The sequence below is a fragment of the Melospiza georgiana genome, chromosome 1 (genome assembly GCF_028018845.1).
Source record: "Melospiza georgiana isolate bMelGeo1 chromosome 1, bMelGeo1.pri, whole genome shotgun sequence".
NCBI lineage: Eukaryota > Metazoa > Chordata > Aves > Passeriformes > Passerellidae > Melospiza > Melospiza georgiana.
This window is the reverse complement of record NC_080430.1, coordinates 54,365,540-54,380,106: the sequence shown is the minus strand read 5'-3', so window position 1 is coordinate 54,380,106 and position 14,567 is coordinate 54,365,540.

Below are 14,567 nucleotides of genomic sequence, written 5' to 3'. Positions count from 1 at the left end.
AAATATACCAAGTCAAAGGATGATTGAGATGCGCTGCACCCAATAATTCTTCCTCAAAGGAACATTAAAATAAGCAAACCTAAATACCACCCACAAAAACCCCAACCCACAAACAACAACAATAAAAAATAATTCTAAAGTTACCAGGATCTTGAAAGACCCACACAGTTTTTTTTTTTTCCTCTCCACAGAATTAAGAAATATTGGTTGCAAAGACACTTTGTAAAGTTCTGCTTAAGGAAAACTTCCTGACGAGGACTCTTTTGAAAAAATTCAGATTCCTTTCCTGATGTGAAGCATTCATAAATTAGATTCTAATTACTTGTCAGGGTTAAAAGTGATGGAGCTGGGCAAGTCTCCTAAGTGACATGTGCCTCAGAACCACAGGCATTACAGTATTATTGAGATTTTTGAGGGGTTACATCTTTTTTGTAAAAGGAAACATCAAGAATAAGTGCAATTACACTCATGAGAATATTCCTGTCACCAATGTTATTTGCATGCATTAATATTTTTGCCCTTACATGTAAAGTTACTGAGTAAGGCTGTTGAACTCATTACTCAGTTACATTTTTTTTTTAATTAAAATTATGGAAGTCTTCTAACGTGAGCCTCGTATAGGGTTTGGGCTTGTTTATTGTTTTGGTTTTTGTTTTTCTTGTCTTTCATAAAAGGAAGAAGAAGTTGTGAATTTGTCTAAATGTTGATGCTATTGCTTTAATTAACTGTCCTGGGGAGTGGGAAACCTTGCTCTGGCAGAAAGTCTTTGGTGCATTTCTCTTTAGCAGCAACAGCTAAGTTACTGTGTCTGCAAAAATAAATGTGACTAGCTATGAAAAAGGTAAAACAGTTACAAGGGCACAAGAAATACCTAGATTCAGAGGGAAATAAAAAATCTTCACGTTTTCTAAAGAAGAAAAGAAAATATTCAAGATATTCAATATTCTTTGTTTTCTACAAACTTTTTCCAAGCTCTTTTCATCCCACTTGTTCTCTGAGCACCTTAAGAAGAAAGCTTTCTCTTTTCACCAGGAATATCTCAATCCTAAAGCAGAGCTTCCCTAAACCAAATTTAGGAGGGTTTAGTTAGGTGATGGGGATGTTTTTCATCCTGATATAACTGATTGGTTTTCTTACACTTTTTAAGCAATGTGTCCTTGGTTGCTCTTACTGCAATTTAATCTGTTGCCTGGCCTAACCAGGCTGTTGTCATTCTGGCAGAAGTCAGCTATACTTTTAAGCACACAAACATACAGTAAGATTACCATCATCCAACTTCATTTTTTTATCCATTCAGACTTCGCTGAAGTAAATGTTCCTAGCTATTTTATTGCTTGTACCTAGACATTTTTGTTCAGTTTATGTGAGCAAATGCAGGTTTACCTCTGAGTTAATAGTCTTGAGCACCTTTAGAGTCATGGAGAAAAAATAGATACAATTTTGAAACTTATATCTGTGTCAAAAATCATGCCTTTAAATTGCCTTATTTATACCCAATATCTGTAAGGGGAGCAAAGTATGACTTCTTCAGATGTGTAAATATCTATACAGAAGAAACATAAGGTTGTATGCTGTAAGCCATATCATACCCCTGCCACTCTGAAAAACATGCAGATCTTCCATGGGGCAGAATAAGAACCGTGCCTTAGATGTGGCCTTCAAACACAGGCAGAGCCCAATATGATTCCCAATGCCACTCATACTTCTAGTTTAGCCAGAGTGAAACTTTGCATAACAAAGTCAAACACATTTCTACAGCAGATGGACAGCTTGGCCTGTGTCCAGCTTTTTATCCACCAAAACCCCAAGTCCTTCTCATCATAGTTGCTCTCACCAAGTTCTTCTCCTAGTCTGGACTCATGTCTGGGATTGCCCTGAGCCAGGTGTAGCACTTTGCATTTGGATTTGTTGAACTAAATGAAATTCCAATGGGCTCACTTCTCAAGTTCGTCCACATCCCATGGATGGCATCCATGTTGTGACAACGACACTGCTCAGCTTCATGCATCTTAAACTTGTTGAGGGCGCACTCGATCTCACTATTTCATTGATAAAAACATTAAAGAGCACCATCCCAAGACAGAGCCCTGACAGACCACTCACCACTGACCTCTTCCTGGGCATAGAACCATTGACCCCAACTCTCTGGTTACATCCATCCAGCCAATTCCTTATCCACTGAAAAGTCCATCCATCAAATCCATGCCTCTCCAATTAGGAGATAAGGATATCTTGTGCCACCATGTCAAAAGCCTTACAGAAATCTTGATAGATGACATCTGTTGGTCTTCTGTTGTTGACTGTTGACAGCACTCCATCATAGGGTTGGTCCTGACCACCATACTGGTCAGGCAACTTTCCCTAGCATTCACTGATGCTTCATCCTGTGCCTTTATTACAACTAAAGTCCAACACTCTATGCCTAGAATAGAAACATGCTGCTCTTTAATATTTTCAGTCACTTCTCTGGGTCTTATCTGACTGAAATTTTAAGAAGCAAAGGTGAAAGATAAAAGGACAAAGAGCAGGATCAAGACAGGCAAGTTCAGAGCTGGAGGCATCAGGTTAAGAATCCTGAGAAAAATGGTTGTTTACCTGAGAAACATGAGAAACTTTATCTTCTTAGGTAGAGAATGTGCAGTGAAATCCATTATATTTTATGCTTGTTTATGTACTAGAGTAATTTCTCCACTTCCAAAGCTTCAATAAATAACAGTACTTACCTAACAAGAACATTGCTTTTCAGAAAGTTATTTCAAGTAAGTAGACAAATATTTATCTTTTTCATACATATTCTGACTATGACACCTACAGGCCAGAGGCGAGCTGTGCAAGAGAGTGAAAGTTATTTTTAGGAGAAAAAAAAAATTGTTGCCCACTCCAACACAAGAAAAAATATTTATGATGAAGTATATACCACTCCTGTTATTGAGCTAATAACAGTGCTGAATTCATATGCTTTTATTTCTTTTAATTTGAAGTGGAGTGAACAACTGCTTTCCTAAATCTCTCCAAGGGTATCTTTAATAGCATTGTTGTAGATTAGTGAGAAAGAACATTACAAAAGGGTTGTGTAATTCCTGAAAAGTATACATTGTTCCATATAAGAAAGCACAGAACATTAAATATAGTGCTTTTCACTAATGGCTATTGAAAAGTTACTGCCTGAAGAGAACTGTGACAGTTTTTATCTTCAAACTGAAAGAGGCCAGGAAAAAAAGTGTTTGCAACAGGGTCAGGGATGCTGTAAATTATGTTTGCCACTGGGTCCCACAAAAACAATGAATTTAAGTTGCCTTGGGCTGGTGAGGCATGGTTCAATCCAGCTGTGATTACAGCTTTGGAAGTGACTCTACAAAATGAAAATTTGTTCAGGAGAACTTGACCATATGGGGACGGAGGCAGTGTCAAAACAGAATAAAAAAATAGAAAAGGCATGATAAAATTTTTATCTGCTGAGGGACAGAAAGTTCACCAGTCTTTTTTTTTCCCTGTGATCTCCTTAAACATGTCACATTACTGGGGAAACTGCTTAGATAATACATTACATCCAAAATATCAACTTGAGTTAACACCAGTCACTAATATATGGCTCTTTATAATGTACAGTAAAGACAAAACAGTCTTAATCAGGCATCTGAGCTGCTGCCCAACACTTTTGCTCTTTTTGTTGTGCATGGCAATTATCTGGTGTCTGTTTTCAGGGTTTCCAAATCTCCCAGTCTTTGTTTTTTCCTCCTCTTCTTCCTTCCATAGAACAATTTCTGATTCTTCTTAGGTACCCCTCAATACTTCCCAATGGTAAAAACCATATCCTGGCAGAGAAAATAGGAAGTTTATTTCAATCTACTCTGGGAAAGAAGTGGAGACAGTCAAAATTCTATTATAGTGAGAGACTTCTAACCATGACAGCTATTAATATTGCCGTTACCAAAAGACAGACTGAATGATTGGATATCTTTCACCACCAACTTCATCTACAATCTTCTCTGGTTACTCTGGATTTAATTTGGCTTACCAGAAAACAATTTTCCTCTTCTAGTCTACACCAAGTAATTGGTACCACAGCCTCCTTTTATTCACTGTTAAACTTTAACAAATTGCTATATATAGATATAACTAATTCTTGTTTGTATTGTGTCTTCTGAGACAATGGTCTATGGCCTCAAACTCAATTTACTCTAGCTTTCCTTCAGCATCTTTTCCTGAGACTTACAGATTCACAGTTGAAGAAAAATAATTCAGTTAGCTTTAAGACAGAAACAAAGGACTTTTTGAGCTAGTATTTTTGTCTTCCAGGTTTACTAATGTTATTATTTGGTTTTATTCTCACTTTATATATTTATGTAGCTGTGTTAAATATATTTTGGGTTGACTTTGCATGAAGGGCATATCTCTGATTATTATCTGAATTTTGCAAGATTAACAGACCCAGGAATTTTTTGTGTCCGTTTCTACATCTGTACATGGAAGGATTATCATTTCTAGCAAGGTGTCCTTTTGCTGGAAATTTGTCAAAAGATCTTCCAGTATCCTTTGTGGGAAAAATCTTTTTGAGAACATATGACCCAGCTTCTGTTAATAAAGCTTCAGTCACTACAGATTGAAAAGGACTACTCCATTATCCAAAATTATGAAAGATTTCTCATGGATTCCAAAATTTTTGTGTGTCTTTCCTATTCCATGAAGCGATTGGAAAAGGAAGGGGGAGGGGGTGGGATGGAAAGATCAGTATTGCCAGGGGAAACAATACTATAGTGTCAGTGTCCCCTCCTGTAAATGAAGGGGTGAAATTTGTTTCTCATACAAGAAGCCACCTTGCTTCAACCAGTTCTCACCTCAACACTGAGGGCTGAGCCTTGGCTCAGTGGATCTAATACAAATCAGTCCTCTCTTCTGAGGTGGAGAGACTGAAAGAATTGGGCAGATATTGCTTCTTATACAGCTCCTGTATTATGCTTATAATCCACAGTTAGGTACTTAGGGCTTTTCTGTGTAAATGTCTCAGGCAATGAGATTTTAAAGACCTGAGAAGAAGAAAAGAAGTCTTGCTACTAAAAAAAATCTTAGAAAAAGATCTACTTTAGCTTCTTCCCTAACTTTAAATCCCCAAATTCAACTCTAGGAAAACACTAAGATACACATTTTTCTTGAGAATCTTATCCCTAGAGCCAAAATTCAGATCAGTTCAGATTTTTCTCTTACACTACTGTTTACAATCATAATGTGCTTTCTTTATGCTTAGCAATCAATTGTCTATGATGTTTAATATTGCTCAGTTTCTTCTTTCACATCTTCATCATACAGACACTCAAATCTGAGATAGAAAAAGAAATTCCTAAGAAATACTATGACAAATGAAGACCATCTGGTAGGCATAAACATAAATGAGATGCAAACCAAAAAATCTCATTAAACATTGAATCAATCCAGTACACATGCAAAGTCTCAAAACAACAGAATTATTTTGCAGTGAGTCATGCGTACCAGTGGGGTACCATGCAGAGTGTGATTAATTTTCACAGTCTAATGAATTTCCCCACAAAAAAAAAAAAGAGTCAGTCCAAATTTATTTTGCAGTATCAGTCTTAAATTTCATTCATTTATTTACTCTAAAGTACATTTGTTGTGATTTTTATTAATGACACAATACTGGGAAATATGTTTCATAAGCCTAAACATATTCTCATTATTTTAGTTCCAGAATCTGAAAAGTTCCCTGCTTTCTGTTACAGAGTGGGAAAATGCATACAAGAAGACAGTAACATATTTAAGGTAAGGCCACTACTTCTGATCCAGAAAATTGGCCAATTGCCCAACATCAACTGCCCATAAAAACTGGACAGAAGGTTCTTTTTGTTGCAGGCATGAAATGCTACTGAACATTTTAACAGTTCACACCTTAACATCGAGGACTACCCTGTGTCCAGCACTTGGCTGGGGCACATGGCTTGAAATCCTGCATACTGAGTCAATGGTTCAATCAATGTCAGCCAAGTTGCACCCAAGGCCCATGTCTCAGTACTATACCTGGCAGCTTGAAAACAGGGCAGGAGAGGTAGCAAAGGGATGGCTGGACTTTCTGCAAGTCTGCTAAGAGCTAGGGGAAGGGAGAACCTCATATGTAAATCAGGTTCAGCAACCAGCAGCTAATCTGTCAAATAAAGGGTTTATTCTCCCTTTAAAGAATTTTTCTGACTTCCACTCCTGATATTTATTCAAATTATGGACCACCCACTGATCTTCCATTTTCTCTTAATCGGCACAAATAAAAATTTTTAAATCAAGAGTTTAAACCAAAGAAAGCCCATAAAACTCCACTTACAGGTCTACACAGAAAAAACAAAAGCAAAAACAAAAACCACAAAACCAAAAACAAAACCAAAAATGAACCTCTCCAGGGGAATGGATTTAATTTCAGAAGCATGCCAAATTAGAGAAAATTTTAAATTATTTATTGATATTTAATGAATGAGTGACACACACTATTACATAATTTAGTAGCAGACAGTTCTTTTGCCTGACTTTAGATTCTGTATATAGTACCTCTACTTTTCTCGCCCCCCCCACCCAGGTTTTTGATGCATTTTAGAAATGTGGTAAATGGTAAGTAATGTGGTAAACCGGTTTCTTAGTGTTCATGCTAGAGTTCATAAGTGTCTAATTCGACAATACCATCTCTACCTCAGCTGAGCTCTAAGGCTTCATGGTTCTCACAATTACTATCTTACAAATATCAAGGAGCACTAAAGAACAGGATGTGTCCTGTGAACAGGAAAGAGATGCAAAAATGCCAGGTTTTGGGGGTCCATTTTCCCACACAGTCTGCACTATGCTAAAAAGAACATTCAGTTGTGTATTCACTATTAAAAAATACCACCTCTACCACAGAAAAATATTACCACATCCTTCTCCTAACACTTTTCCCCATAAAATTGCATTTATCTGGTGGCTCCATTCCATGTTCTGTGCCCTCCCATATAATTAATTGTATTCTCTACACATAATATTTGCTTTTATTTCCCCACGTGAAGCAAGATTTTTCCCAGTCTGCCCTCTTTCTCTCTTTATGTTATGCCACATCAGATCTTCTGTACTAATTCCAGACACTCTTTGGTCCCCATTCTTATGGAAGGATCAATGGGTACCAGTGACCCTTCATCACTTTCAGTTTCCCAATCTCTGGTTAGAGCTCATTGCATGATTCTTGCAAATGATGCATTACATGAATTCTTATCCTTTAGTACTAAAATAAATTATTCATGTTCTTTACAAAAAGAGTATTTTTATTGCTGCTGATTAAATAATATGCCAAAAATATATAGTCTGCAATATATTTTGCAATATATTTTGCCCATCAATCATTCCATGAATTATTAAGAAATACTTGTATTAGGATGTCTCTGGAACTGGTTCTTTGGAGTCAGAGAGATAGATAAATATCCTCTTAACATAGAATCTTGGACTGGGAGATGTGGGAGGTGGCGTTGGCTCCTTGCTGTAGGTATTATGGGAAATACCTAAGAGCTAAAAAAAAAGAAAATACGCTTTTCTTGTAATTACAGGGTGATTTCTTCTTTCCCCTTCCTTTCTGAGAGGGAAGGCACTGCAGGTCAGTAATGAATTTGTTGTACACTGAATCCAGACTGAATCTCCAGGAGAGGGAGACAATGAATAGGCCAGTAGAAAGGATTGAATGCTGATGTCAATTAGACTGAAACCATGAAATAAATGAGGGGCTTCAGTAGTTGTTCTTCATAGCCACTTCAGTTTAGTATGCAAGGCAATGCTTCTGTTTTATTGCAATAGTAAATCTCAGAGCCCAGAGAAAGAGAGAATATTGGCGTTTCAATCAGGGCAGCTTCACACACATGCAGCCCACTCAACTCAGTGTTGAAAGCTTTATGAAGGCAAGCCTGTAGGATATCCAAGAGATTACTTACAAGATTCTAAAGGATGGATTTTTACAAAATCCTTATAACACTGCCTGGTGCCCTTGTTGAAGTGAATTTGAAATACACTCGTGAGCTCCTCAGAGTCTGCAGACAATACTCATAAGTATCAGTGTGTACATGCCTACCTACATTTAATACAACAATCAGACAAATGCTTGTTTCAAATACAGTGATAAGGTGTCAATATTTTAGATTTTTTTTTAAATCTATGGTGTTTGTAAGGGCTAATAATAATTTTCATTACCCCATCAATCAATCAGGAAGTGAGCTTTGTCTCTGTTGTTTTAGCTTCTGAAAGGAAGCTGGAAGCATTACACAGGAATATGGCAGTAGCAACCACAAACAAGACAAAGTTTTATGATCTCAATGAATCACAGACTACACCATCTTATGTCTTAATGTATTCTGAGGACCTACTTGAGAAGCTAATATTGCATGAGGAGACAATGTAAGCCTCAGCACTATATACTCTTTCATGCTAGAAAAAAAAAGGAAACTATTCCACCTGTGCTAAAATGATTCTCAGAGGACATGATGATTTTCCTTGACCAAACTATTAAATAACAATCTCTTTAATAAACTGTAAATTACTTTGCCAAACATTGTGATAAAGGGTGCTCCTCAAAAGAATCCGATAATACACACAAAAAATTTTTAATTAGTTACTTAATTCAGAAAAATATTCTAAATGTGAAATTTTTATAGAGTCCTGGGAACAGGACTGACAGTTAATTTAAGTTTATACCATGTTTATAAATAACAAGAATGGACCTTGATATTAATATTCCACAGAAAGGTAATATTTATAAACCTAACAATATACAATGTGATCAGTTTGCAACTGCTACATAATTAAAATTATAGCACAGTTCCCATTTTTCACCTGAGTTATGTACCTGAACAAAGCTTCTTCAAGAAATTGATGCCTATAAGTGAATTAGAAAGAGAAATTGCTGGAATCTGGGTGAAGGAAGAAATAAAATCAAGTAACCCATTTCTTCAGAGAGCTTTTTGTCATCTCTAAGCACAAATTGCCTCAAATCAGTTTCCCTTATATTTCATCTCCTGTAACTTGGAGTTCCTGACATGTTAGAATGGAAATTGATTCCTTGCCTTCACATGGTGCTGAATTCATTCTGGTTATTCTGGTTTTGCTTATGTAATTGTTGCATTTTTTGTAAAATTGTTTAGTTGCAATTAGTCAGCTGATGCACCGAGTCAGTAGTAAAATACAATCCAGTTTTGCAGATGTAACCTCATTTATTTCACAAAAAGCAAGTATAGTTCATAACTCTTTTTTCTAGTTCTTTGAAGAACTTTGAAGCTCTTTATTGCTATTTAAAAATATAAGCCAAGCCTGCATGGCGTGCCTCACTGAGCCACTCATTGCTGCTTTTGGATGAGCAGAAAAAGCAGCTTCAGGCTTTGAATGTATCTCACATTTACTCTAAATTTGGGCCTCAGCTTGCAACATGAGCACTGACATTCAGTTTTCTTAAAGAACAAGCAAGTCTTCCTCTGCAGAAAGTTCACCTTCTCTGTGATTCTGCACACTGAGAACTGTGTCACTCTGAGTGTAAACCCACAGAAATCAGTAACTACCTCACTAGCCTCAGTGTATTTCTCCCCTCAACTACATTTTCTCAGTGTAAGTCGGGGTGACAGAAACTGACTACAACAATTCAATGAAAAAAAGTACCTAATGTAACTTGTTTACATGGCAGTTGATTGTTGGCTCAAATTAACTGCACTTGTTTGTTCCTGAGAAAGATACTGTGGCAAAGTTTGGGCGGATAACTGCATGTAAATTTACATAGTGAAGTCCTGTGAAATAAATCTGGAGTAGATGTGAGAAACCTTGCTCAGTCTCTTCCAGATTAGCGAGTAATGCTCAAGACATGTCCATGGAACATTTAATCTTGTTTAAATGACAAAGACCCTGTCCATTTGGCTGCATGGCACCTGCACTCGCTCTTCAAGATAGCGTCTTCCGCTGACACCAATGGTAATTGTAAAAGAGGAGCGCTGTACTCACAGATCTGAGAAAATAACCCATGGAAGTGATAAAATCCCACTCAAGGGAAGGCAGGAGAATAAATCCCTATTTAGCTACTATCTGAATGCTATCACCTTCAGGTAGGTGAGCATAACTCAGAGCCAGAAGCATACTTGCTCTTCCAGCACGGATAGGACTAAGAATGGGAGAAGAAAAGGACGTAAGAGAAGGGAAAGTCACTGCCCAATTGCCCTGCCAGTGATGGTGCAGTAATATCAAACACGTCATTTGCTGTGGCAGCAGTTTTAAGGTAAAAATGGGCAAAAGGGGTATAAACATTTTTCCATGCCCAGCATTGTACTGTCCTGGACAACTGTTTTTGGCTCAGCTAGCAGGGCCATCATCTGGGACCTTGGGTAGCCATTTACAGGTGACAGTGGCTCTGCAAGAGACTGTAGCTCCCTGTAGAAGGGAGTCCCAAGAGGCCCAGCAATGCCAGCTCACTTTCTTCCTTAGCTGAGATACGAGTTGCCCAGCAGCCTTTGTTCAAGCACAGTCAGCCAGCCAATTATATGCTGCAGATATGGCATACATGCTGTTCTGGAGTTGTTCACAATCCACATGCAACTCAAAAGCCACCATTTAACCACCCTTGTCATAACCTCAACCTTTCTGAAACTGTGCATCGCCACTGAAACAATTGTTTTCTCCTGGTTTCAGGTGCCAAGAAAATCAGTGCATTCCACAAGTTTTATGACTTCTAGCAGTTCTATTCACTTCAGACAATTGGATCAGCATTGTACAGCTGCTATTCTTGCAGTTTGTCAGCATTTGCCTGAGTTTATACAAGTGATAACGAGAGAGCAATTTGTCTCTTTGCCAAAAGAAAAGAGCTGGCATTTCTCTCCTGTGGAAGAAATGAAGTGTGACAAAAATTCTGCATAATTTGAATAGAGATACAATTCGCTGGGGAAATCCATAAGCGGAATACAGCATTCTCCTTGGACCAATTTCATTTACAGTAAACATTTGCATATTTTGATCAAGTATTATACAAACAAAAAAGGCAGATCTGCATTTAAAAAAAAATCTTACTTAAGGGTATCTGAGTCAGAAAGCTTTGGAGTCCTGATTTATTATGATCCAAACACAGTGAGACTCATATCTAGTATTACAATTTCAGTAGACACATGATACAGTTACACTACTAAAATGGAGAACTTATTTCATTTTCTTGCCCTCACTGACATAACCTTTTTCTGTTCATGGGGAATTTTACACTGTAAAAAGCTCATTGTCAACAGACTGAAGACAATTAGGAATATTCTTTCCTTGTTTCTCTGTTGTGTATTCTAAAAATAATAGTGTAGTCCCATACTACACTCTGTTCTGTCAACACTAATTTTGAGCTGCGATGTGTATACAGCTCATTTCTATCTCAGTTATACTATCTTTTTTGTAGTGTTAGAGTTGTTATAAAACTCCAGAATTAAAATATGGGTTACTTCTAGGGACAACAAATTTTTCTTATTTGAGGAGCAAACTAAGGAAAATGACAGAAGAGAATTGTTTTGGTGCTAATAAAGTGTACCTTTTGCTCTGCTTAGTATGCAGCAGTGCAGAGTACAGTTTTCCAGACTGCAAGTCCTGAGGACATTCAAAGAAAGTCTGGGGAAAGCACAGGAGACAAAAATACTCCTTTGCTTAGCCACTTCCACTTACAATTGAGCTTAAGCACAACTGCTGGCAGTTCATGAAATAGGAAAGGTTTCTTTGTGAGGATCTGAAATGGTAATAATTCTGCAAATAAGAAAACTGTCCTGCTGTAATATTTAACTATCAAAATTCTGTTGCTTTGGTTATACTGGTGAAGGAAGAGGTAGAAAAAGTATCCTCGCCCTTGAAAATACTTGTGTAAGAAGTAATGGCAAAAGAGCTACTAAGACTCCTGTGGTGCTTGGAAGTGAGTGTTAGACATTTACCTTTGATACATTCTTTTCCATATTCTTCCATTTTCTTCTCAGATTAAATGTGACATTTTGACCCAAAGAGTTGTTGTTGCAATATTATCGTATGCTATTATAGAAGAGAGAAGTGATTTCACAAAAGCAGAGAAGTAATTCAGATGTATTAGTTACTTTCATCAGAAGAGGGTGACAAGGCTTCACTAGTAAATTGTATTAATGCCCTGCATGAGAGCTATTACAGAAAAATACAGAAGTGTAGGTTTACTACCATGCTGTGGTAACACTCATTGATCCTAGAAGTTTATTTTAACCCTCTTCTTCAATTTAGGGGCATTATAGTCTCCTATGCTGTGAGCTGCAATATTTAAAACCTCATTAAGCCTATGACCCTGCATTTAACCTGTTTGCTCACTGTTTCCTTCTCCGTGGTAGCAAAGTATTTATGTCCTGTAGGTCACTGTATTATTACTGAAATTCAGCCAACAGTGCACAACCCCACCACCCCCATGCATGGAGCAAAGATGCACAGATCCAAGACCAGGACAGAGACATGTGAGTATGTCTTTCTTGATGCTGTTGTAAGCAGTCCTACCAACACCCTCTTATCATGATATTAATGGAAAAGAGCCTAGAATTTGACAAGGCAGTAGAGCCAGATAGCTGGAAAAGACTACAGACCTGACCATAGAATATGTACCCACTTTGGGAGAGACTTATGGCTTAAGGCTCTTCAGAAACATTGTGTAATGTTTGGTGACAATGCATATACCATCTTTATTAAATATCGACAGCTTCCATTCTCCTCACATTTTGATAGCTTGCTCTTTTTCATTATGTTTTTATCTTGTTTACTATAGAAGTAAATATTTAAATGCTTAAATTATTTAAATGTTGGTGAAATTTATCCAAATACCATTTAAGAGCTGTGATTTCTTAAAAGAATTATATTACTCCCAAAGTTGGAGTCAATGAAACATGGCTCTGTCAGTCTACAAGCAGTGCATGACTGAAGAACAATTTACAGTGTAAATAGTCCTCTGCCTGGGTCTTTTCACAAGGCTTTATTCAATTCTGCCAGAGACAAGAGCACACAGCAACAGAAATTGCTGTAGTGAGAATGAAAGGAACCTGCCCCACAGTGTGGCCCATGTACAAGTCCTGGCCAAGGTAATCAACCACCCTTCAAAAAAGCTTGAATTCTTGAGGCATCTGCATTATGACAAAATCTATTGGATTCTCCCACCCATTTCTGTTTGAGAGACAAAGCTGTATAATAATGATCTGAATAGGAGCAATGATTTATCTGAAGTATTATATGCAGTAAAAACGCTGCAAAGGTGCAAAAACCACCCTATGACAATATGCTAATATGGTTCACTTTTGGGGATCACTCGTGGCTGATTGCTTAATGGCAAACCTTACTGCTAAGACGAAGCTGGCAGAATTCCTGTGTAATGATCTGAAATCTCATTACTACTAAGCTCTGGCTGTGTACTGACCCCTCTAGAAGCTCTCCCAGCACACAAGGAAAGCAGGAAGTAACTGCTGAGATGTGCATGTTCATGTTCCAGAAGTGCCTTTGGTACATCAGATACCCTAAGCCTAAAATTAGCCCAGTTTTAAACTTAGATGTGGCACTGGCAAACTTTACAATGGGTCACAAGTCAACTACTTTGCTTTTCACAATTTCAGGCAACTTTATTGTGCAAAAATATCAGAACTGGCTTCTAGCTGGTGAAATATCACTCTCCTGTTTTGATCTTCTGTTATATGTCTTGCCAGTGTCACCATAATACACAGACACTGTCCCTTTTAGAACACACATAAGTGTGGAAAACATCCACACCCCGAGACATTGCACCTCACCCTCCAACCCAGCACTCCTGTCCAGGCCACCATCAACATAGAATCAATTGTCTTCAAGTTGCAACTGTACTTCATATCCCAACAATGTTGCTCTATGTATACAATGATTCATCTAATTACCCAGCCACAACTAATAACAGAAAGATTTTTTTTTTTCCCTCACAATCATAAAGACTCATTCTTAAACATCTGTGTGGGATGATCAACTTTGTTAAATTTAAGACATTTAAACTGATAGTGTGAATCTGGGAAACTCATAGCTTCTCTGAGCCACGATCTGTGTATCTTTTCCAGAAGAGCAAGAGGCTGATGAGACAGAGCAGAAGATCATAGGCAAAGGGTTAACCCAAGTTTAATAGTGCTGTTGCCAGATGAAGAATTGTTTCCACCTGGTGAATTTTTGCTAAGTGTCAATGTGACCAGTTAAAGTTTTTGTTGCCAGAAGGGATTTATAGATTTATAGTTATGTTTTACCCCCTCATGCGGTTATCAAGGGACAGCTAGAATTGGGACATCTGGGAGGGCTGGCTTGTCACTATGGCGACATCTGACCTCCAATCAGGATTTGAGGAAGAGATCTCCACCACTGGACCGCGAAGAAGGGGTTGAGGGGTTAGGAGGGGTTAAAGGGTTAAAAAGAAAAAAACCTCCATTGTAAGGGGAGAACATGGCGGAGAAAATATTTTGCTCCCAGCGCCATAACCTTTTTTCTTTATTCAGTCATCTGTTGTGTTTTTGATAAGGTTTAACAAACCTTCCTAAACTATGAAAAGTGAGTAGCTA